At 44.1% G+C, this 24,220-nt stretch overlaps 2 long non-coding RNA genes across 2 annotated transcripts in view; one reads left to right on the forward strand and one right to left on the reverse strand.

The window, feature by feature from the left end:
• The window catches only part of LOC123579258, a 400,496-nt gene that overhangs the window by 162,012 nt on the left and 214,264 nt on the right, over window positions 1–24,220 (reverse strand). The window lies entirely within an intron of this gene.
• On the forward strand, window positions 181–19,892 carry LOC123579257. The gene is made up of 5 exons (XR_006702702.1): window positions 181–729; window positions 13,272–13,473; window positions 14,680–14,741; window positions 15,220–15,410; window positions 19,601–19,892. It is a non-coding gene; the product is annotated as an uncharacterized LOC123579257 (long non-coding RNA).

Below are 24,220 nucleotides of genomic sequence, written 5' to 3' on the forward strand. Positions count from 1 at the left end.
TCCATGACTGTTACTTAAATCAATTTTTGACTCATTCCAACCCACCTCCAGGACCGCCACTGGCTAACTGTGTGATTTTATGCCAACCAAACCACATGACCTTTCTAGGCTCACCTGTGAAATGGCCCCACCTGTACCCAGTGCCCACGTATTGAATCACCATCAGGCACCATCAATTGTAGGATGCGTGTTGTCTTCTACGTCACTGAGAAAGGATACTTCCAAATCACTTGGACCTGATGTTTTAAGTCTCTTAAAAGTTATTTTTTGTTGCTAGTTTAAATGCTCTTCTCTATTTAATTGGCAGGTATTTTATCACTCTTGGGCTTATGTATAAAGGGAAAATTATGAGTGGATTAAATGGGTGAAAGTATCCCTAAACCTTCTTCAGATTCAGAGTCACTTTGTGATTCAAAATCATCAGGTAGGTAATTTTCCAAAGAGCACTGCCCTCCATGTCATCAAGATTATAGGTGATACAGCAGTTCTTAAAAGAATCCTTAAAAAGAACCGAGACATGTTTGCTGAATGTTCCTTCTGCCTTTGCGGTGATGCAGCGCTGGCCTCCTGTTGATGCCTGCTTTCAGAGTATTGCTAAATACCTCTGATTTGGCAATTCTGTCACCCTTTCTGCACAACCATTTGATTCCTGGGGACTCAAAAAAATGATCTCCGCTTCTAGGATTTTCTTCCCAGCCACTGACACCCATCCTGGGAGTTGTGATGCTGGTACGAGCAAAGGCAACACTGTGTATGTCACGATGCTACATGGCCAACAGCAGTGATAAGGTGACATCTGTTATAAGGCACAGCCCAATTTTGAGTTATTAATGAATAAAAAACACATGCATTTTGAAACTGATGAATTATAGTACTTGGTGGGATTGATCTCACAATGAAAGCATGACCTTTCTGAAAAGCCTCTACCATAGAGCCTTGCACATGGTGGGACTGAACACCAGGTTCCTTTCTTCACTTTTTCCAGCCCAGAGATGTTCCCTGTGACTATAGGTCTCCTGACTACGATGAGGGGTTGATGGATGGGGAACTAGTTTTAATACACAGAATGAGGATCTGATGGGGGGTGGGGAAAATATGAGAGGCAACATGGGGCACGGTGTTTCTAAGCCTACATCTGTAGCGACCATATAATTTATCATCTAAACGAAGACACTTCTGAGAGTGGAAGAGGTCATTCGTGATAATTTCACTGAGACCATAAGCATAAACTGGGGCTGACCCAGAAGTGCTGGGATGTATAACAACCTACTATATCCCATCTTCCATCCAGAAAGGAAGGTGAAAATCAGATGCAAATTTCTCCGTGCTTGGGCTTTGGATGCCTTTGTCCAAAACCAGGAAGGCCGTGAGGTAATTGATGGGCATGCAAGTACTTTTGGCTCCCATCCCAAGAAGGCTTAACAATAAATTCCAAAACTGGTTAAAATCCGATGCTGCTGCGTTGTGGGAGAGGCTCCCCTTCCCCAACTGTTATTTATGGTGCAGAGAAAAGGCACCGCATTGATGATGGATCTGCTTTTATCGGATAAAAATGAGAGGTACAGTGAAAGATCATGGTGAGATATTGTGCAGAATTTCAGCAGGACACTTTAAAAACGTATATTAGAGAAAATGAATTTTTCACTGGCGAAAACGTATCCATTTACAGTCGGAGCATCCATATATTTATGAGTGTTTTTTAGCCCTTAAAATAGTAACCCAGGACAGAATAACAAAGAGTCTCTTAATAGCCCTAATTTATCAGGCTCAGCGGTTTAAGAAAAATAAATAAAAAGAAATAGAAATGAGAGAGAGAGAGAGAGAGAATCTGAAATACTGGAAATGGTACCACTCAAAAGGTGACACCATGTCTATCTTCTTAAGAGAATGAGTCTGAACCTGAGCAAGCCAAGAGTGGCTTTAAAAGCACCCAAGGTCGGGTCCCCAGGGGGTGAGGGAAGGTGGGGACGAGGACAGTGGTTTGGCCATGTAACCCCATCTCTTTTTGAATGGGCACCTTTGCCCTTGCTTCTTTGAATGCATTTATTTGAGGACTCCAATCGCAATTTCTTACTAGTTTTCTCCATTCTCCTGCCTCTTTCCTTGTCTGATGTTTTCTCTGGACTGTGACCCATTTATATCTGCAACATTGCTTTGGATGCCACGATGCCACACAGTAGACAGAACACAGAAGTTGGGTTCAAATCTCATTTCTGAGACTTTCTGCTGCATGACCTGTGGCAAGTTACTGGACCTCTCTGAGTCTTGATTTACCCCTTCATGAAATGGGGTTGTCACAAAGCCACCAATCCCTTCTTTGCATAACTTTCATCATCACTAGAAACTGTTTCTTAACCCTGGACTGAAGTCTGTCCCCCGCCCCCAAAAAAGGTTCCCTCATCAATTAAAAACACGACTCACAGTGGCGCCTGGGTGACTCAGTCGGCTAAACATTGGACTCTTGATTTCGGCTCAGGTCATGATCTCACATGAGATCAAGCCCCCACATCATGCAGTCAGCACAGAACCTGCTGGAGATTCTCTCCCTCTCTCTGTCTCTTTCTCTCTCTCTCTGTCTCTCTCTCTGTCTCTCTTTCTCTCTCTCTCTCTCTGCCTCTCCCCCACTCACACATGCATGCACTCTCACTCTCTCTCTTTCTCAAAATAAATAAACTTTAAAAACATGGCTCACTGTGTTCAACTCTCTGTGACTTCAACCTAGGGAAAAACATTTGCAACATAAATGTTAGTTCCCTTAATATATAAACATTTCTAAGAAATTAACAACAAAAGCATAACCCAGGTGAAACAAAAATAGAAATAACAGGAAAAGGACATGCGCAGGAAATTTGCCAAAAAAAATTAAATAAAAATCATCCAAACTGGTAATTAAGGAAATAGAAATCAAAACAATACCTGTGAATTTTTAAAAGGTCAAAAAGAATTATAATACTAAGTGTTGAAAAACAGTTGCTCAGGGAGCTGTGGAACTAGTGAAACTTTTCTAGGTGGAAGTTAGAAATATCTGGCAAAGGTATCAAATATCTGGAACCCTTCTGACTCTAAAATTTCAGGAAATTCATCTCAAGGACAAAAGTTTTTGGGTTTTTTTTTTTAAGTTTATTTCTTTTGAGAGTGAGAGAGCACAAGCAGGGAAGGGGCAGAGAGAGAGGGAGAGACAGAATCCCAAGCAGGCTCCTCACTGCCAGCACAGCCCCAGGCAGGGCTCAAGCTCACAAACCATGAGATCCTGACCTGAGCCGAAACCAAGAGTCAGATGCCCCACCGACTGAGCCACCCAGGTGCCCCTCAAGGACAATAGTTTTTCAAGTGCACAGAGATTTATGTGTAGTGATATTTAGCACATTATTTAAATTATAGAAAATGTGAAAACATTCTACATTTCCAACAACAAAAGATGGGCTATGTAAAACTAAGATAAAATGTAATTCTTTGCAGACATTTAAAATTATGCTTTGGAGAAAATTAAGTAAGAGAAAATGTGCAGAAAACAATTACCAGAAGCAAATACACGGTGGTTATCTCTGGATGGTAGGATAAAGGATGATGGTTCTCTTTAAGTATTTCTGTATTTTGAAACTTTCATTTTGAAGGAAGGAGGAAAGAACAGAGTGGGAAGGAGGAAAGGAAGAGCAAGAGGAAGCTTTGTTTCTACCATGTTCTCTATTGGATGTCAATCCGAATGTTAGAAATAGTCGGGAGAGAGGATCACCGGCTTGCTGCTGACATGCTGTGTGAGTTTTTACTCTGTCCTTAACCTCTCTCTGCACTGCCGCTTTCTTCCGTGTCAGATGAGGAAAGATGGCCAGGCTCGCTTATGCATCGGGTAGCTGCGATGATCAGAAAGGACGCCAAGCGTGAAGGGGCTCGTAAAACGGCCAAGTGCTGTACAAGTCCTGGATAGGGTAATTACTGCCTTCGTTAGTGCGATCATTCTCTCCTGCTCCATTATCCTTTGCTGGAGAGCTGCTTGTCGGGCTATGAAGTGCACTCAGCATTTCTGCATTACACAAAGTGAAGTGCGTGCGGCTGCCTGGACCTATTTCGACAGATCTGGCATCCAGAGACAACCAAGCAGACCCCAAAGGCCTCCGTGGCTGCCCGGTGGGAGTATATGTGGTTCTAAGAGGACCAACTTGGCACCGGCAGACCTAGACTGGAGTCCAACTTGTCCACTGTAAGCCGCGCGAGCTGAGACAACTCGCTCCACCTGCCTGAGTCCCAGCCACTCACCTGTGAAATGGAGACAGTAATACCAGTCCTAATTCTATCACGGGATCATCGGGAGGCTGCCTCCCAAGCATGTGTGTGATTCTCCATGACCACCAACGCATGCAAGTGGATGTAACACCGAGAGTGCTCTGTAATCTGGGCCATCGTGTGTAAAGTTCACACCCTACAGGACATAGTTCCTCTTGAAGTTAACAAGCAATACGTGAAACATAGGCTCTGTGAGCAAAGTTTGCAGAATCACTGAATTTTAAACAGTAATGACACTTATAATAGAACAGGTTTCTGTAAGACTTCTCAAAGGCTTTAATATGCTCATCTATGTGAATCTCCAAGAGCAGGTTAAATTTCCTAAAGACCTTTGACCATGGAATTCTGATTTTATGCAGCGTCTAGCTTATGCTCCCTGACACAAACCTGGCAGAGGTTGACCTGAGACAAAATGAACTACAAAGGCCCCAGCTGGGTTCTAACCTTGTATCTTGGCTGCTTTTTACTCCTGAGTCCTTTCATCCCGACACTAAGATGTAGCAGCATCTCAACTCTGGAAAGGAAATCTCTCTCTTACCCATTTATACACGTTAATGCCAACACAGCCTACCCTCTCACCCATCACCTTCTTATCAATTATTTGTTCTGGATTAACCAATCCATTGATTCCTCCATTCTTTCAACCACCCATCAATCCATGTCTGTCTGTATATTCATTCCCATTTAACAGACTGAAAATCAGAAACTCAGAAAGATGACGTAATTTGTCTCAGATATGTAGCGTTTAGATTCAAATCTAAATATGTGTGTTTCTGAGGTCGACTAGAAAGTATGGCAGCCCCCTAGCTCCCCACTACTCCCAGAGGCCCCACAGCTCAGATAGTCAGGAAGCCCCATCAAGACTGACATCCAAGAGCACCAATGAGTCGTGGAGTAGTAGAGAGGAATCTGGTGAGGGGAAGGGAGTTGGAATGGGTGAGAAATGGTCTTCGTCATTCTGGTGTACTGGGGTAATAATCAGATTGTGGACTTGGGGGCCAATGACATTTCAGTTAGAATCCATGATCCAAGTTTACTAGCAATACACCCTCACTGATCCTCGGCTTTCTTCTCAATAGAGTATGATGCCACCTGTCTTGTGGGACGGCTACAAGAAGCCAATGAGCTAATGTGTATAAAGGCACTGAAGCTCTTGGCCAAGTACATGGTGAATAGCACCTGGCCTCATTTTATCCCCAGTTGATATGGCCTGGGTACCACTCATGGAGTCACCATGTACTGGATGCCAACCATATGTCAAGTGCAAAGGACAAGGGCAAGGACAAAACCCAGATTCATCCCTTGGAGGAGACCAGAGCCTGTTTGACCTCCTTCACATCTCTGCTTTCCTGGGCAGGGAGGGTTTGGTGCATCAAGAGACTTCTTTACAAGCTCTGCAAAATCAGCTAAAATTTCCAAGTGTTTGTGTTTGATGAAAAAATTGTCAGAGAGAAGTTCATAAACCCCGAGGAAGGAACAACCAAGTTCTAAGAAAGTGTTACTATTATTAATAATAATAACAAGGGCAGCAACAACAACCTGACCAAAGCCATGTTATGTGCTTTTTAATGGTATCTTCCCCCAAATTCAGTTTTTATTCGGTAACCAATACCAAATAGGCAGCCTTTCTGAGGCATCCCTAAAAGACCCTGCATACGTTGTCCTTTTCTCTCTTTGTTCATTAAAAGAAAAGGAAAAAGAACGTGTTCCTTGTCGAGGACTGTCCTGTGCTGCAAAGGGCACTGGATACAAGGATTGTTCTAGTTGAGGACATGAGGAGCAGTAAAGCTTGACTAATTATGTTGCTAATTACTTGAAGCATCTTCCATTTGACAATATAATTATGCCACTGTAAGGTGAGATGTCTCAATTACTGAATAAAAAGAAAGGAATGCCCCCTTCCCACTACTCTTCCCTTTTCTGTTATTCAGGGTGGATTTTAAAAACTCTCTCTCAACTCAGAGGTGATTTACCAAAAAATGAGGCCCCACCCCTTTCTCTTAAGCCATCACAGGACATGTAAGGTCTGATGAGTCCCCCACACACACAGCAGGACTTCTATAAATAAATGAGGTTCGCTCAAAGGAAGTAGACCTTTCAGTGACTACCCAACCACTCCATTGCTCTAGGTTAAGGTTCAATTCTCAGCACAGTGTGGCTTCCTGCAGGATCTTTAAGAATGTTCCAGAAGGATCAGAAATGTGAAGACAAACAGTGCTTTCTTGTGGTCAGGGTCTGAACACACCACAGTGGAGGTGGACATCAGTTCTGAGATGTTCCCAGTTGACCAGGTTGGTAACCGCAAGATGGGTGCAGGGGTAGAGAGATAGAAAAAAGTCAGTAGAAATACAGAACGATGAGCAAAAGGTTATTGGAATTCCTGCACCAAGCAACTTGTCATGTTGATGGTGAAGCAGCCTTGACTCCTCTCTTCAGCCTCTTGAATCGGTTTCTTAAGTGGTAAAATAACCCATTGGGTGAACAGCTTGCTATTCAACGTGTGGTCTGTGGACCAGCTGCATCGGCGTCACCTGGGGGCTTGTTAGAGCTTCAGAAATCCCAGGACTCTCCCCAGGTTTAACTGCATTTTAGAAAGATATCCTAGGTAATTCATGTACACAGTAAAGTTCGAGAAGCCCTGGAATAGCAAATACTTCTGACGTACTTCCTTTGATCATTTCTCAAAAAGACAATCTCAAAGGAACACATATCCACAGGCCCTTGCTTCCACAAACAGTCAACCCTTGAACAACACTGAGCTAGGGGTTCTGACACCCTCCTGCAGTCAAAAATCAGTGTATAACTTTTGATTCTCCAAAAGTTAACTACTATATATATATTTTTAAGGTTTATTCATTTATTTATTTTGAGAGGAAGAAATAGAGTGTGCATGCACAAGCGGAGGGGGGTGGGAGAGAGAGAGGGAGAGGGAGAGGGAGAGAGAGGGAGAGAGAGAGAGAGAGAGAGAGAGAGAGAGAGAGAGAGAGAGAGAGAGAATCCCAAGCAGTTTCCACACAGTCAGAGCAGAGCCCGGCGCAGGGCTCATACCCATGAACCACAAGATATGACCTGAGCTGAAATCAAGAGTCAGAGGCTTAACCCACTGACCCACTCAGGCCCCCCCTTCAAAACTTAACTACTAATAGCTGGCTATGACCAGAAGCCATATTGATAACATAACAGTTCATTAACTGATATTTTATACTATATTCTTACAATAAAGTAAGCTAGAGATGAGAATACATTATTTTTTTTAATGTTTATTTATTTTTGAGAGAGAGAGAGAGAGAGAGAGAGTTGGGGAAGGGCAGAGAGAGAGGGAGACACAGAATCAGAAGCAGACTCCAGGCTCTGAGCTGTCAGCACAGAGCCCGACACGGAGCTCAAACCCATGAACTGTGAGATCATGACCTGAGCCGAAGTCGAACGTTTAACTGACTGAGCCACCCAGGTGCCACAGAGGAAAAAAAAAAACATAATTAAGGAAATCATGAGAAGAAAACACATTTGCAGTACTCTGCTGTATTTATGGAAAAAAATGCTCATATAAGTGGACCAGAGTAGTTCAAGGGTCAACTGTATCTCTAAAAAGACCCTGACAGACCAAATCACTGACAAATATGTCGTCTCTGATTGGTACTAGCTACCTAAACAGTGGTGTAGATAAAAGATCATGAGGCAGGATTAAGACCCAGGAAGAAAGAGTTCTGTGATCAGTTAGTAATGTCTGCCATAGGCACAGGCCACAAATGGCAGGTGTAGTCAGTTATATTTTAATGAGTTACATCTTAAAAGAGGACTTGAGGTTTGGGTGTTTATGGGTAAAGACCATGGGAATTAACTGACCTGGATTCTACTTTTGATTTCAGACCTCAGATGGAGATGCTGAACTCAGATCAGTGAAGGACCTTATTGCCCTGATGTTCTTTAATCCCAGTGATCTATGATCACATGTATAGAGTCCTATCACATATGCTCATGCTCTCACGAAAACAGATTTCATTCCTGTGTCACACAAACATAGCTTCCCTTAAAACCAGAGCCCCCCTCTTAAATAATCACCTGGTGGTGCCTGTGGGGGTTGGGGGGAAGACAGCGGGGGTTGAGGGATATGGGGAGGAGAGCTGCCAAGCACGCTGGTCTGAAGCAGGCCCCAGCCCTCCACCTCCGCTAGGCATCTGTTTCCAATGAAGCTAAGGAAATGCCTAACCCCACTCCTGCATTCTCTCTTCATTGCCCTGGTCTCGCCTCCACACCAGCCTCTCCCCTGTGTGGGCTCTGAGCCAAGCCCCAAATCCCCATGGGCTCTCAGGGGCCAGGAAGCAGAACAAGGCCTCACTCCCTGACTCCTCTGGAAGCGGAGGAGGGGCTGTGCTAAAGGTCCCTAAGGGGAACACCCACCCTTCAGGGTGTCTGAGGTCTGCTGGAGGTGAGCCAGACCTCTCAACGTGGCTGTGTGTCAGGGCAAGAGTTTTAAATTGAACTCTCCGTGATGTGGCTTTTCTAGAGATACCTGCCCACATGTATCAGGAAAACCACATGCTACTTTCCAACACTGCAACTGGGGGGTGAAAGTGCACCTAGAAAGTCTTAGGAGAAATGCAGTGGCTTTCAACTAGGGGCCATCTTGCTCCTCTGGGGGCATCTGGCAATGTCTGGAGACATTTGGGGTTGTCATAAGGGGAGAGGGCAGTGTTACTGTCCGGGGGTGCTGGTAAACATTCTGTGATGCACAGAAAGCCCGCCACAACAAAGACATTATCCAGCACAAAATGTCAATAGGTTGAGAAATCCTGCTGTAAGACAATTTGGGGACTACCAAGCCTATCCGTCTGGTTCACAGATGGGACAACTGCAGGCCACAGAGGAATGCATACTTGCTCCGGATGGCAAGCTAGTAGTGGAACTAAAACAGGGGCTCTGATCCCCTTGTCTGCCCAGCTGCAAACTCAGGGAACCTGGAGAGTGAAGAAAACTGGCCCTGAGGATAGGCCCTGCCCAGACTTGTAGAGAAGGAAGAAGAAAAAGAATGGTTATGGGAATAATGAGCCTTAACATATGATCACCACACCCAGCAGCAAAACGTCAGTGGCTTTCCTGGACTCATTCAGATTAGCCAATCCTTCCTCCTTATTGGGAATTAAAAAGGAATGGAAAGAAGGCATGAGTGTGGTGGAAGGGAGCCAAGGAAACTACATCTAATCGATGCACACTGTGGGCCACAAATACCCAAACAATAGGTAATTTGTTGTCTTAGTTATTTGCAAAGGAAGCCTCCAATTTTTCCCTCTAGAAAGGGGTTCGTAGGGCACTGTTGAGATGCATTCAGGTATATCACTAGTCTCAGGGAGTAAGTTCCACTATCATTCTGTGCCTCCAATGTAAAATCCCCATCATGAATCAGGTAAGAGGAGAGCCATCCCATACCCATGATCCTGATTCAATATTGAAGTCTGAGTCAGACTATGTCAGAGCAACTGCTTGGTTGTCTTGCTTCAGAGTTATTCTAATTACTCCCCTATTGTGACAGCAGTGCCTTGAGAAGCAGTTGAAGCAGATGGGAGCATTGACATGAGCCCCCATCCCGTGAACTCCATCTGGTTAAGACTCTCCATTGTCAGTCTGTCCAACCCAACCAACTATCCCATGTCATCCAGAGATCTGTTTAGTACAACTACCCTCAGCCTTACATACACAGATGTGCTTGGAATGTGCATTTTCAAGTGGCCTATTCCCAAATGTCAAAGTTGGAGTTCATTCTGGAAGGGCTTTTTGAAGCCTGTAGACTCAAAATCTCTCCAGTGGCTCTGACAGCTAGCCCCCACTAATTGTCCTGGCTTCAGCATATCTGGAAACCAGTCCCATTTTTTTTCAATCAACACATTTTCTGATTTTAAAAGCAATCCACATACATTACAGCATACATGCACAAAACAAAATGTCACTTCACATAGCCTCATCAAGAAATAACCAGTGTTAAGTAGTGTGCATACCCTTCTACATTTCTTCCAATATGTGTGCGTGCCTACATATATATCTATCACTATATTACATACACAAACACACGCAAATATTTAAATTTAATCTCACTGCCTGCAGAATTTCATCACCTGCTATGTTATCAAATTATGTATCATAAGTTTCTTGCCCTGCCATTAAGTCCTTTTCTACATCACCACTGCATGGCATTCTATCATATCACCCTACCATAATTGACTGAACACACACTTTATAATTAGGTGGTATTTTTCTCCTGTGGCTACTGCAAATAATTCTGTAATGAACATACAATACACATTTGAGAGCATCTATAGCTTCCTAGGGTGTGTTCCTTTAAGAGAAAGTGTTGGCACGAGACCCATGTACCATTTTTATGACCTTTGAGGCATACCTTCAAATTGACAGGTCATACTTTTGAATATATTGGAAACTTTTGTTTCAAACATGCAGGTATATAATCTCCCATATTGGAAAAATGATTAGAATAACTCTTTTTGCCAAGATTTGGGAAGTTAGGGGGCACCCAGATGGCTCAGTCGGTTGAGCATCTGACTCTTGATTTCGGCTCAGGTCATGATTCCGGGGTCGTGGGATTGAGTCCCGTATCGGGCTCTGTGCTAAGCATACAGCCTGCTTAAGATTCTCTCTCTCTCTCTCTCTCTCTCTGCCCCTCTCCCCTACTCATGTGCATGCAACTCTCACTTAAATAAGAAAAAAAGAAAAAAAGATTTAGCAAATTAAGATCTAATTCTAGTCCTGACGCCTTATAGCTCACTCAGTGGTTCTACACCGGCAATTCAGTAATTGGCCACGAATGGCCACTCTTTGGCTTTGGAGGATGAGGGTAAACCTTGCAAGATCACAGAGGTATCCAATACTATAAATCCACCAATATTATTGCATATATTATTCACAATTCTGTTTCTCCCCGTCAGGTTTTAAATCCTGAATGGAAGGGGCCACATGTCTTTAATCTCAGAAATCCCCAACATAAGCAAAGTGTTCGCCACAGACTACACATGTATGTTATGGGTTGGAAAGCTGCCATCAGCATCTAAACAAACACCTCCATACAATTTATATAGCAAGGACGCCAAGGTCCCCATGAGAGATTCTGCTTAATCAAAAAGGAGACACCATCTCCAGCATGGACCTTAGTGCCAGTCAAGGAAGAAATGCATTTTTCCACTCTCCCAGACAGAGAAATATGTTTAAATAAAGATATTTCTAGAAAAGCATGATAATTTAAAATACAGAAAAGATAAGAAAATAAAAAGAAGGTAGCTTGTGGTATCTTAGGGTATCCAGCCAAAGGATGACATTTCTCTCCTGGTTTCTAGTACATATTTCTGGGAACAGATTAGGCTGCAAATGGAAATAAGAGTGTGTATCATTCCAGGTCCTACAAAACAGACGGTGAGAGGCAAGTTGGTTCATTTCAAAAACAGAGGGTCTGACTTTGAACTACTTTGTGGTGAATGAACCAACCTTCCTTGCAATGTCTGGCTAAGGCTTCTGTCTACACTGAGTGCCAAGGACATTTAAATGTGTGATATTTGATTTGCTGGGTGCAAAGCTCAGATGGGGCCTGGAAAATCCATCTGTACTCTCATAGCTTTTCAAAGGGAAACAAGGTTATTAGCATTTATGCGGGCTTTAATATCACGGATCAGTCACTGAGAGCGTGAGAAGTCATCAAGTCAATGGGATGGATCCCATGATAAGCTCTCAGGACAGTAGAGAGTATGGTGAATTTTGGCCAAGACTGGAAGGCACATTAGCATCATATTCTTTAAGATGGAGAAAGTAAGCCCCAAAGAAGGAAAGTGACTCACCTGAGATCACCCAGGTAGTTAGACACTTAGCCAAAGCAAACAAATAACCAAAAATACCTGGTCTATTAACTTGTAGGTTAATGCTTTGTCTCTCTTCTAATTTCTGTTTTAGTCTTTTGTTCTCCTTGTCTGTTTCATTTCATGGAAACGTGAAAACTGGTGATAAATTAAAGCATCCATGCCTGACCAAGCATCATTCTTTACTGGCAGAGTTACATAACAAGGGGGTCTTAAAAGACCAATGCTATTTGAGATCTAGGGGACAGTATCCCAAATGGTGGAATGTCATAATAGCAAAGGATACTCTTTTTTTAATGTTCTTTTAATTGTTGTTAATGTGTATTTATTTCTGAGAGGGGGAGAGAGAGAAAGAGAGAAAGAATGAGCGTAGGAGGGGCAGAGAGCAAGGGAGACACAGAGTCCAAAGCAGGCTCCAGGCTCTGAGCTGTCAGCACAGAGCCCTATGTGAGGCTCAAACCCATGAACTGCTGGATCATGACCTGAGCTGAAGTCAGATGCTCAACCAACTGAGCCACCCAGGCGCGCCCCACAAAGGATACTCTTTAGGTCAAGAAGATCCTCTATGTAGGATTTTAATTAAGGCCATCTCTAAACCTTCTCCTCTCCTCCAGCCACTCTTATTTAGGCCTTCACATATTTTACATGTATGACTTCAATAGCCTGCTATCTCGGGGTCCAAACAGAAAAACAGAAACACAGAAAGTATCCGAACAAGAGGAACTAAAATCAGGAATTTGGTTATACCAGTGTTGGAAGAGCTGAGAATCCACAGAGGTGACAGAGATTCACAGCAGCAGGAAGTTGCTACCTTCCTTAGATTTCAGGGGCAAAGGGGGGAGATAACATCACTGGAGTCCCGAGTCTGGAATCATGTGGGGGAAGCTGAAATCATGGAAGGCCTATATAGAAAGGAGAGAGAGCGAGAGACAGGAACAGAGGGAGACTGAGGGAGAGGGAGAGAGCGAAGGAGGAGGAGGAAGGAAAGGAACAAAGACACCGAGTATCCCGGCTTCCCTCTGAAGCTAGGGAACAGGAATAAAAAGACAGGTAAGGGATGGGTTTAGTACCAACAGACCCAACCAAGCCTGATTCAACTCCTAAATTATTTCACTGCCTCTCATCTCTCCCTTGCAGAATCTGTCCACCACAACACTGCCTGAGTGATCGAACACGCAAGCCTGATATTGTCAACCCCACTTTAAATTCTTCTTTGGCTTCTACTGCATTTTGGGGAAATGACCCTCACCTCCAGCCCAGCATACAAGGTTCATCTCCACCTGGATGCATTTAATAAAAGCAGACCAAAGCTACTGAAGTTCTCACTCTGCAAAGGCAGGTATGTTGGGCTGCAGGAAGGAGGTGGCAGGCCGTGAGCCACATGGGCCTGAAGTGATGACGGACGACATGAATGGAGGCCGTTCTGGAAGAAGATGATCATGGGCAGAGAGGGAGAGCACACGAGGTTGGGGCTGGACTTCAAACCACAGTCCCCCGGATTCTAGCACCCTTCAATAAGAAAATGGATGGGGAGGAAAAAAATTCCTTCTTCACATCTCCCACGTGAATGTGCCCAGCCCCTCTCACATTCCAGGCCTGTGATAGATACAGTACGAGGACAAAGACAGAAGTACAACTTAGGTCAAAGAACTAGGCCTTGAGTGCCATACCCAACAACCTAGACTTCATTCAGGGGGCAGGTGACATGAGCCCCGCTGTGGGAGGGAAAGCCTCCCCCGATTTGGAAGCTTGGTCTGCGCGGGGAGAAAGGAGCGTCCTGTGGCACGGGCTGCTGCCCGCCCCCCACCCCCAGCCTGATGGAGCAGGGCCTCTACCAGCCCCGATCCAAACCCCCTACCCCCACCCCCCGTACTGCTCTCTCAAGGCTGAAGAGTCAATAAACTCAGTTTCTCCCAGAAAGAGTATGTCTTCGGGAAGGCCCTGGGGAATACGTCTGCAAAGTTTAATTTCTGTTGAAGGATCCTGAGTAGGCAAAGAATATGGAAGGAGGGGGAGCGTGAAGAGGAGCGGAAGGAGCAGACATCTGTTTGCTGAGAATTTAACTTATACCAGGACTTTCTGGGTGCATGGTAACTTCATTCGATGCTTGCAACAGCCTTCTGAGGTGGGGAGATAATGAGGGCATGGGTGGAACTCGGAAGAGATCAGGGAGGCCCTGTGATCTCTGATATTTGATTCCTTCAGCAAATAATTATCAAGTGACTCTGGGTGCTGGGCATCGACCGAGGTGCTAGAGACCCAGCAGTGCACATGACATCATCCCTTTCCTCAAAGATCTTTCCCTCTCGTGTTGGAAACAGGCATATTGACAGGACTTTAGAGCCCTTTTTCCAGTGCGTTAACCTACATTCATGTTTCTGCCTGACCACCTCCAGGAATCAAGAGACTTTACCTCTCAAGAAACTTATCAAACATCCTTAAACATATGATAAATATTTCTTTTCCCTTTTCATTATGTCTTAAAAACACGGATGCACCTTACAAGTGACACAGGAATTCACGTAGCTGATTTTTTCATTAACAGCAAAAACAAAGAATACAATGTTATTCGATCAATGATGTGGATCGATAGAGCCTTAAATCTGGGTAAGCATGGAAAATGTTTATAACTGAGATGTGTTTGGGGTGGGGGAAGTTTTGGGGGATAAAATTTACAACCCCTCTCTCTGATGATGCATTTGATGCATGACTGTTTTCATAAACATGATCTTAATCACTGTCCCATGTGAGTTAATTAAGGTCATCATGAAAAACAAGCAAAAAAGAAAATCTGCTCCTTAATGTTCTTTAATATGAACACGTAACTCTTGGAGGAGGAAGGTTGTAGATCAATGTAGACTCAAGTCTCTGACCAAAGGCCCAGTAAAGATGGGAATGTGGATACCCATGAGGAATTGCGTCTACGGCATTTTCAACGAGAGAACAATGTAGACCATCACAAAATACCCTGTTTTTCCTTTTTCATTTGTTAAGCCACAATCACACTGAAAATATTTCAACTTCTTCCTTTGTGAAACCAAAAGTCAAATCCGTGTAACTTACACAAATTTCCCTAACTTCCTAGAGTCTGAAGACCGAGAACAATATCCAGGTTTCAAAAGGACACAGAATGTGTTCCAACTTCCCTCTGATACAGTTCTAAATTAAGCGCCGTGGAAGGAAAGTTAGATGAAACTTCTTGGGTGCTTTTGCAAAAAGGTTACCCACAAGGCTGTATGCATGACTGGAAATGAGGTGGCTTCAGAAATGCAGCAGGTAGGTCCAACAGAAGGTAGAAACCCCCAGGTCAGGGGAACAGGGGAGACTTGTGCCAAGCAAGCTCATGACAGGCCTCCTCTCTCCTCTTCTAAATGGGAAAAGAGGGAATGTGATTTAAAAAAAAAAAAAAAAATCTCAGCACTGGGGATCTCCAGGGGACATTTGTTTTGATGAGATTTCAGGCCTGATTTTCAAGAATAAGGAGGTGCTAACTATTCGTAAAAGCTCCTAAAACAGCATGATCTCTGGCCCTTAGGAGATTTATCTTTTATTTATACAGAGTATTTTTAAAAACCTGTTACTGTAACAAAGAAGCAACTGAGAGGCTTCATGTAAAAGGCAACACAATGTTTCTAGAGCCTACATCTGAAGCAAATATGTGCATAATATTATAAAACAAATGAGCTGAAGGATAGGTAGAAGGTTTCAGGCAGTCACTTCAATACACATGTAATCTGGCGCTCTTAGGCCACAGGGAAGAAGAATCTGAACACAAGCATTGTCACTGAGAAACGAGAGGGGTCTGGAGAAGGAAACTGACTTGTAAACATACGTAGTTCAGCTTTGAGTGACATGAGATGGGGTAAAGGAACCATGACTCAGAGGAAAGAAAAGTAGCTACTTCCCTGATGGGATCAATTAAGGCTCTCCTGAGAAGGTGGTTGAAGTTTGGGCTAGAAAAAAAATGCATCCTCTTAACCTCCCATCTATACTAATATATTAGCTATTTATAGCTGCATAACAAATTACAATGAAATTTAGTGGCATAAAATAAAAATAAACATTTATTATCTCACATATTTTCCATGGGGCAAGGGATCTGGGTGCAGCTTTACTGATTGATTCTGGTGCGGGAAGTTTGAGGACGTTACACTCGGGATCGGGCCAGGGTGCAGCTCTCCACGGGCTTGTCTGAGACCGCAGGATCTGCTTCCAAGGTGGTGCAGTCACACGGCTGGCCAGCTGGTGTTGGGTGCTGTTGGAAGGCCTCAGTTCCTTATCATGTGGACCTCTCCATAAGGCTGCTAGAGTGTCCTCCAGCATGATGCTGGCTTCCCCAGAGCTAGGGATCCAAGAAAGAGCTAAGCAGAAAGTTCAGTATCTTTGGGGACTTAGCCTCCTCAAAAGGTATTGTCGATGATATCCATGATACTCTGTTGACCACACAGGCTGGCCCCATTCTTGTGAGAGGGAACTACGCAAGGGCATGGATACCACAGGTAGGAATGATTGGAAGCCATCTTGCAGGCTGGCTACCACAACTAACCATGATGCCTTAGATGGTGGGAGTTGGTTGTTATATTTGGTCTGTAATGATTGGGGATGGAAGTAATGGAGGAAGTTGGGAGTTTTGTTTTGTTTTGTTTTGTTTTGTTTTTATTTTAGTTTTGAGAGAGAGAGAGAGAGTGAGAGAGAGAGAGAGCATGAGCTGGGGAGGAACAGAGGGAGAGAGGGAGACACAGAATCCAAAGCAGGCTCCAGGTTCCAAGCTGTCAGTAAAGAGCCTGACACGGGGCTCAAACCCACAAACTGTGAGATCATGACCTGAGCTGAAGTGGGACATTCAACTGACTGAGCCACCCAGGTGCTCCAGTAACGTGGGAAGTTTGTCCAGTGGTCAGTTAACACCAGCCTTTCAAATCACATAAGACTTGGTTCAAATCTGGGCCCCATCATTTACTGGCTATATGGCTTCTCTGATGTTTGGGAGGCGAAAGGATCTGGTAAAGCCATATTAGATACAGAGATAGAAGCCACAGTTTGGAATGAGCCCAGCCACACCCAGCTGCCCTGGGTCACTTTCCTGTGAACTGTCATGTGAGGAAGAAGTAAATTCTACTGTACTTAAGACACTGTGTTGTAGGGTCTCTTTGTCATAAGAGCTTCACCCCTACCTTAATACATTAGTTGATACAAAAAGTTTAACCTCTGAATCTAATTTTCTTCATCTGTAAAGTAGGAATAGAAAAACAAACCTCACATTTTTCTTGTGAAGAAAAATAAAATAAGGCATGAAAGAGTTTGTCCAGTGTCTGGCCCGGAATCCACAGACTCGTCATTGTCACACTTGTCCTGTTTGAATTTATGATCAGTGTCAACACACTGATTCAACAACTGCGTGTCTCCATCCACAACAGTATCTCCCAGGGAATTTAGAACCATTTTCTTTGGAGACTCCTTTAATGGGAACTCGGCGGGATTTAAATAAACAAGGCAGTGGCTTCACAGAAAGATTATTCAGTGACTGGTTTGGGGCCAAGATCTGCCATGAACATCTTGTCCTCTCTCATCCTCCATTTCCAACTCTGGAAAATGAAAGGGAGAGAAGAAGGAAGAGAAGGGAGGGAGGGAGGGAAGGTATAAGATCAATAGTTCTCGAATCCCAAGGGTTCCAGAAAGCAACCACAGGAGCTATGCTATTTCCTGTGTTACGTATTTGGTTCTGCATAGCATTTTGCTGAGGAAAGTGTTTTACTCTAACGAATAAGTCTGGAAACCACAGATGGACACGATGATCTACAAGGTACTGTCAGGCTCTATGAATCTTTCCTAATCCAGTAGCAGGCACTTCTCCAGCAATAACTCTTGCTTCGGGAATCAAAGAATCCCCCGACTTCTTATACTCTTAGGGGCATGCTGTTTGTCCCAAATGAAATTAACAGAAATTTGACAGGAGTCCAGTGTTGGCTTCCTGAGCCAGCTGAATCCGGGCAACGCAGATAAGTAGTCTGAGCCACGCCATCTAGTGAACAAACCCGGGCAGCAAAACCTCCTCCACTTCCTGCAAGTTCAGGATGGGCTGAAAAGCCTCCTTCCAGATGCAGTGGCAATTTAAATAAAGAATTAAAATGAGGAAATGAATTAGAATGCTGAAATGTCGTCTCCATCCAATGCCCTGGGCCTGAAATGATCAAAACTGTCATTTTATTTTTCTCCTCTCTTAAAATTACTACTTTTAATTTAATTTCTCTTACTGAAGTTTCTCTGGCCAACTCATCAAATTTTCTATCAGAATTACCCACAGAATTAATTTGTATGCATGGGCATAAAAGAATGGGCTGACAAGATGGGTCACATCCAAATGAAAAGTAAAAAAAATAATAATAAAATAAAATACTATAAAATAAAACCTCCCTCCACCCACACAGTAGATAGAACAGAGGGGTGATGGATATGATGTCCCAAGAGTCCTGCACACATTGGCTGAATCCTTGGCTTCCCTCTTGATGGTGAGTGTCTCATAGCCTCAGCATCAAGCTACGTCCAGTTTTCCTTGCAGAAGCTTTTCCTTGGAGGACCAGAGTCTGATGCCAACACTTCTGTGTCCCCTGAACCCTCCTCTGCAGGTAGAATCTGCCTTATGAATGAACACCTAGGGAAGTTTTGAATGCATCTGGAAGTCCCAGAGTGCATCATAAAAAATAAGTATAGCATAAAAAATAGAGTTGAACCTGATGATGCCCTTTCACCAACAAGATATACATAGTTATGCACCTGTAGGGTCAGTTAAATATATTTGTTTATTATAAGGAACTTTGCTTGAGGCAGGGGTGGGAGTAGTGAACACAAGGTCGTCAGGGATCAGTGAAAGAAGTCTAGGCTTCAAAGTCGAGTTCTGGGTCTTTAGAGATTTCTAGACATATAATCAGTAGATGAATGATCTTAGGCCAATGACAACTTCTCTAAGCTTCCATTTCTTCATATGTAAAACAGAACTTATAACAGTCTCCTTCTTTGGATTCTTTCTGGAATGGTATGAGGTTTAAGAAAGAAGTGACTGAGGCATGGGACCTTGTCCATGGTAATCATGTAATAAAACACTGGTCACCTTGCCCCTGGGGCTGACAGTCCCAGCCCTGTGAAATCTTTCCCCAGTGTGGCTCACTGGGCATGCTCAGGAGTCAGGAAAGAGCTGAGGAAAATGTCACGGAGAAGAGAGGAACTGGTGGGTCCCAGCTATGGTGATGTCTGCACCTGTGTTATGGCAATATAAAACACCAACCCACGCTGTGCCCTGATAGCAGAAGCTGTCACCCAATGCCTGGATGTGCAGACGCTCAAAAAATGCTTGTAGAGTTCATTAGAAATTACTGTTATTTGTAAACTGGATCTTTATATAAAGTTTTATATTTATTAACTGCTCCAATTCAATCAGAAAACATTTATTTTGCATTTACTTTGTGCAGGCATTGGACAAGGACTGTGAGAAACAGAGATGAACCAGGGCGCCTACCCTCAAAAGGCTCACAAAATGGGATCCTCTTACAATGGGCCTAATGCCATATTTCCAGTGAGAAATAACAGGAAATAATTGTACCTGAAACCACTGAGAAGGCTTTCCAGGGAGCATGTGCTTTCAAGGGTGGATGGAGTGAGGGACTTGAGGGCACATGAGGAAACTCTCACAGCCAGAGGGAACAGAGCATGCAAAGGGATTAAGAACTTGCCTGGTACGTTTGGGGAAGAGCCACAGAATCAGGGGAGACTGGAATCAACCATGCAAGAAGAGAGTCTGTGGTAACCAAGATGAGAAAGTTGGCTGAGTCAGGAGCTGAAGGAAGGCCCTCAGGAACCAGGCTCAGTAGGAGAGCCCAGGTGAGCAGGGACCTGTCAACGCTTCCAAATGGTGAAGGTGGTTTGTTCTGACTGGAGGTTTGGTTTCCATAACCTGCCACATACACTGTCTCCAAACAATTGTACGCCCGTAAATTTCCAGGGTGGCCCAGTGAATGGAGTCCATGAAATAAATAATAGGAAATCTTTGTCAGCTGATTTGCACAAACTTACATAAATACGTTGTTGTGCTTTAGTTGAGTAGATGCTAGGAAACACGCAGAACAAAAATATGAGTTCCTGGGGCATTTTCTCATCATGTACAAAAAGAATCACCTGAAAGCTTATTTTCGGAGAAACCAAATGTGGGACCCAGGGCTCTGAATTTCTGGCTTCTAGAGAATCAGGAGAAACTTGAGGACTTTTAGCTCTCTCCCCGAATCCTGTGGGCCACAGGCGCCAGGGCTCCATCCCCGGTGATGGATGGAGAGGTCACCCTTCGTGGCCAGCACGCAGACATCCATCCCCAGGCAATAGACAGAGCTGCTTCCTGGATTCTGTCCATTTTCTACCATGTTAGGAAATTCATCTTGAGAAAGCACATTCCTTCTGAGTTCATCCCGTGATTAGCATTCTGAACAAAAAAAAAAAAAAAAAAGAAAGAAAAAATAACCTCGAAGATGAAATTTCTTCTTGTGCCTCTGCCCATTGCAACTCCAGTTGGTTTTCATTTATTTCAATGTGTACTTTGGAATCCGAGCCCCAAGCTTTCCCAGTTAACTCCCGCCACCTGGGGTACATTAAGTGTGGGGGGGCAGGAACTCTGGCTCGTCCCCTGCTCCCACCTCTTTCTCCACATTGTAAAAACAGATTGTTAAAAAGGTGGCCCCCGTGTGCACAGAGTGAGAGGGGAAGAGAGTGAGCCCTTGCTGCTGGGCTGTGTTAAGCAAAAGGCTTGGGGGCCATGACCACCTTCAGCCAGGAATTGCAAACCCCAGGGCCAGGCAGGGTGATGGGTCCCTGAAACAACCCCCTCTGTTTGGATCACTTTTGGGGGCGAGTCTAATCAAGATGGGATGTGTGACTCCAAAACAGCTGGGAAGCATTACAGGTCAAAAGTTTAAATCAAGTTAAGAACCGTCGGAATGTGCAAGCCCTGCCGTTTCTAATCTCTGCCTCCTCCTCTAATCTGCACAATTGTGGATAAAATGTCTTGGTCGGGCTGGTGTTGACACATGGGCTCAGGCAGGTACATTCGTGAAGGAAGGACTGGGGAGGATGTCCGAGAGGTAGCTTATTTCCTTGCAAAGTGAAGATGGGCCAATCCCAGGTGCGAATGTAAACAAGGGACATGCAGAGTCAAGATACCGAAGATGAAAAGATCATTGCAATTCACTCAAACCCATTTACTACAAGTGTGAAAATAGGCCCAGAGAGGTTAATGTCCAGCTCAAAGTCACACAGCACTTTGTAGCTATGCACTGAAAAGGTAAACATTGTTAGATCATGCTACACCCCCTGCCCAAAACCCAGTGGCTTCTGCTTGCCAGGGAGATGAAATGAAATTTCTCTGGTCTATGAAGCTTTGGGTGATCTGGCTCCTACCCACTGCTCTGTTTGCTGGGACCACACCCCACCTTTTCCACCATCCTTCTGGCATATTAGTTTCTTCTTGGTTCCATAGATTCACAAAGTCCTTTCCTACTTGAGAGTTTGGGAACTTGCTATTTCTTCTTTCTAGAGGATGAGCCCTCTGTTCCTCTGTCAACTGGTAGGTGAAACCCCACCTGTCAGCAAGGCCTCCCTGAAGAAGCTGTCCAGAGTCACCCCCCTAGAAGTCCTCAGCTGGCTCATGTCCATCCTGGCACCTGATGCCCCACGATCTTCCCTGTTTGTTACTCAGTGACGATTAACCACTTTGTTCGAGTCTAAGTGCCTGAGGGTGGACACCTTGTCTGTTGTTTTGTTATATCCTGGTGTCCAACACATGATAGTTGTCCAATGTGCGTTTGATTAACAGATTAATCAATCAGCCAGCTAGACAATCCAGCAATTCAGACAGGCTCTCACTGTCTCCTCAGTGATTAAGTATTGAGATGTGCGGAGATTAAGGATGGCCACAGATGGTGTTGAAGAGCGATGATCTATGTCCATCCCCTTGATTCCAGGTGGATTGTGACTGTTTGGTCAATAGAAGAATGTCAGCAGTGGCCTGTGCCACTTTCCAAGCTTTAAGACACCGGAAGCTTTTTATTTTTTTTTTAAGTTTATGCATGCATTTTGAGAGAGAGATTGAGAACACAAGTGGGGAGGGGGTGCAGAAAGAGAGGGAGAAAGAGAGAATCCCAAGCAGGCTCTGCACTCAAAGTGCAGAGCCTGATGCAGGGCTGAAACCCACAAACTGCGAGATCATCACCTGAGCTGCAGTTGGAGGCTTAACCGACTGAGCCACCCACGCACCCCGAAGGCAGCTTCTATTTGCGAGTGCCTTGGGGAGCCCTGAACTGCCATGTAAGTAGTCCAGATACCCTGAGATGACCACCATCCTGAAGAGGCCATTGCTTCAGTCAATAGTCCAGCTACACCCGCCCTCCCAGCGATCCTGGACAAGGCACAAAGTAAGTGAGTGAAGTCATTTCGGACCTCCCTCCCCCCAAAAAGCCCAGCCACCAGGTGAATATCAGTAGGTGACCTTAGCCAGTGCCATAAGGAGAAGAAACACCCAGCCAAGCTGAGCCCTGCCTGAATTTCCAACTGTGATAAAATGGGTGTGGCTTTTGGCTGCTAAATTTCAGCTTGGTTTGTTATACAACAATAGATAATTGCAGTGGGACTCTTGTAGCCAGATGGTTTGGGTTCAAATCCTAATCGCATCAATTGTGAGCTAGCTGGCTGACCTCCTGCATATGGATTTTCCTGAAGCATCAGTAGCTGAATCCTCTGCCAAAGGGGCACGGTGGGATCTCCCACCCAAAGCGTTGTTAGGGGAGGAAGTGAAATCCATGTCAAGCACTTAGCACAGAGCCTGGCTAGGGACACCAAATATTGTTTGTATCTTCTTTGACACACCCTTCCAGCCAGGTAGAGCTCCTCTTTCCTATAGGAGGCAGGAGAAAAGAGATTCCAGGCATTTAAAGTGCACCACTCCCTTGCCATTAATTCATCCATCTGTCCCATCACCAAAGGGAAAAGTCCAAACTCATTAGGAGTTGCAAAGCTCTCGCCCTGCTTTCATTTGGTTCAGTGTCTCCACCCCCCGCCCCACCTCAAACCGTTTTCAGCCAGCCCTGTACACGTGCCTGCACCACTCCCAGAAGTAACAGGAAGGAAATGGATAAACATTCCCACAGTGAATTCTTCTGAGTATGGAGATTTCAGGCCTTCCTTCCTTGTGATTCCTTTTGTATTTACTAAATCTTTTACAGCAAACACATTATTTTCATAAAACGTAGTCAATATCACCAAAACCAGGAAGTGACAATTCCTTCTACTTGAAGATTAAGACACTATTTTATTTCTCTGTGTTCCTCATGCGATCTGCCTGAATATCTCTTATGTGATTGAATGAACGAATGCATGAATGAGCTCAAAGTAGTGCAAAGTTCATTGTGTATATATTTAGGTGGAGTAACCTACATTTATATACTGAATATATTTGTAAGAATATAAAGTTGGAAAGTTCTCTCTTTTTTTTTGATTTGGGTTTCTTTTTTTTTTCAAAGATACTCATTGGTGAAGCTTTTTTTTTTTTTTTTTTTAAATGAAGAAACCCTTTTTGAAGTGACTAATCATACTGTAATTTATTCTTTTTAAGGCCAGAATGCCAGAGTTTCTTAAAATGAGTTTCTTCTTCTGTATCTATGTTTATCAACTAATGACAGGCTCTTAAACATTCATTTAGCAGTGAGAAATTTCCAAGACAGCGTGCTATATTCTAGTTAGAAGAATTCAGCTTAGCCAAATATATATAAACTGCTCGCACGCCAAAGGGAGAGGACATCTCTGGGAACACTAAACTACAGAGTGCAGATTTGTAGCCACAAACATTTCTTCTCTTGGGACAGCCAGTGAGCTGACTCCCCGTGGCAACAGCCACAGGCAGGCAGGGCAGATAAGCACCCATTTTTCCAGAAGTCCTTCTCTCCCTCAGCGTTTCTTTCCGGTGGCTAACTGGATGGATTCAGAGTGTTCCGTTTCCAATTCTTTCACGAATTTTCTAAATAGGTTACTAGTTCATGCGCTGGTTTTTTGTA

The sequence above is a fragment of the Leopardus geoffroyi genome, chromosome E2 (genome assembly GCF_018350155.1).
Source record: "Leopardus geoffroyi isolate Oge1 chromosome E2, O.geoffroyi_Oge1_pat1.0, whole genome shotgun sequence".
Lineage (NCBI taxonomy): Eukaryota > Metazoa > Chordata > Mammalia > Carnivora > Felidae > Leopardus > Leopardus geoffroyi.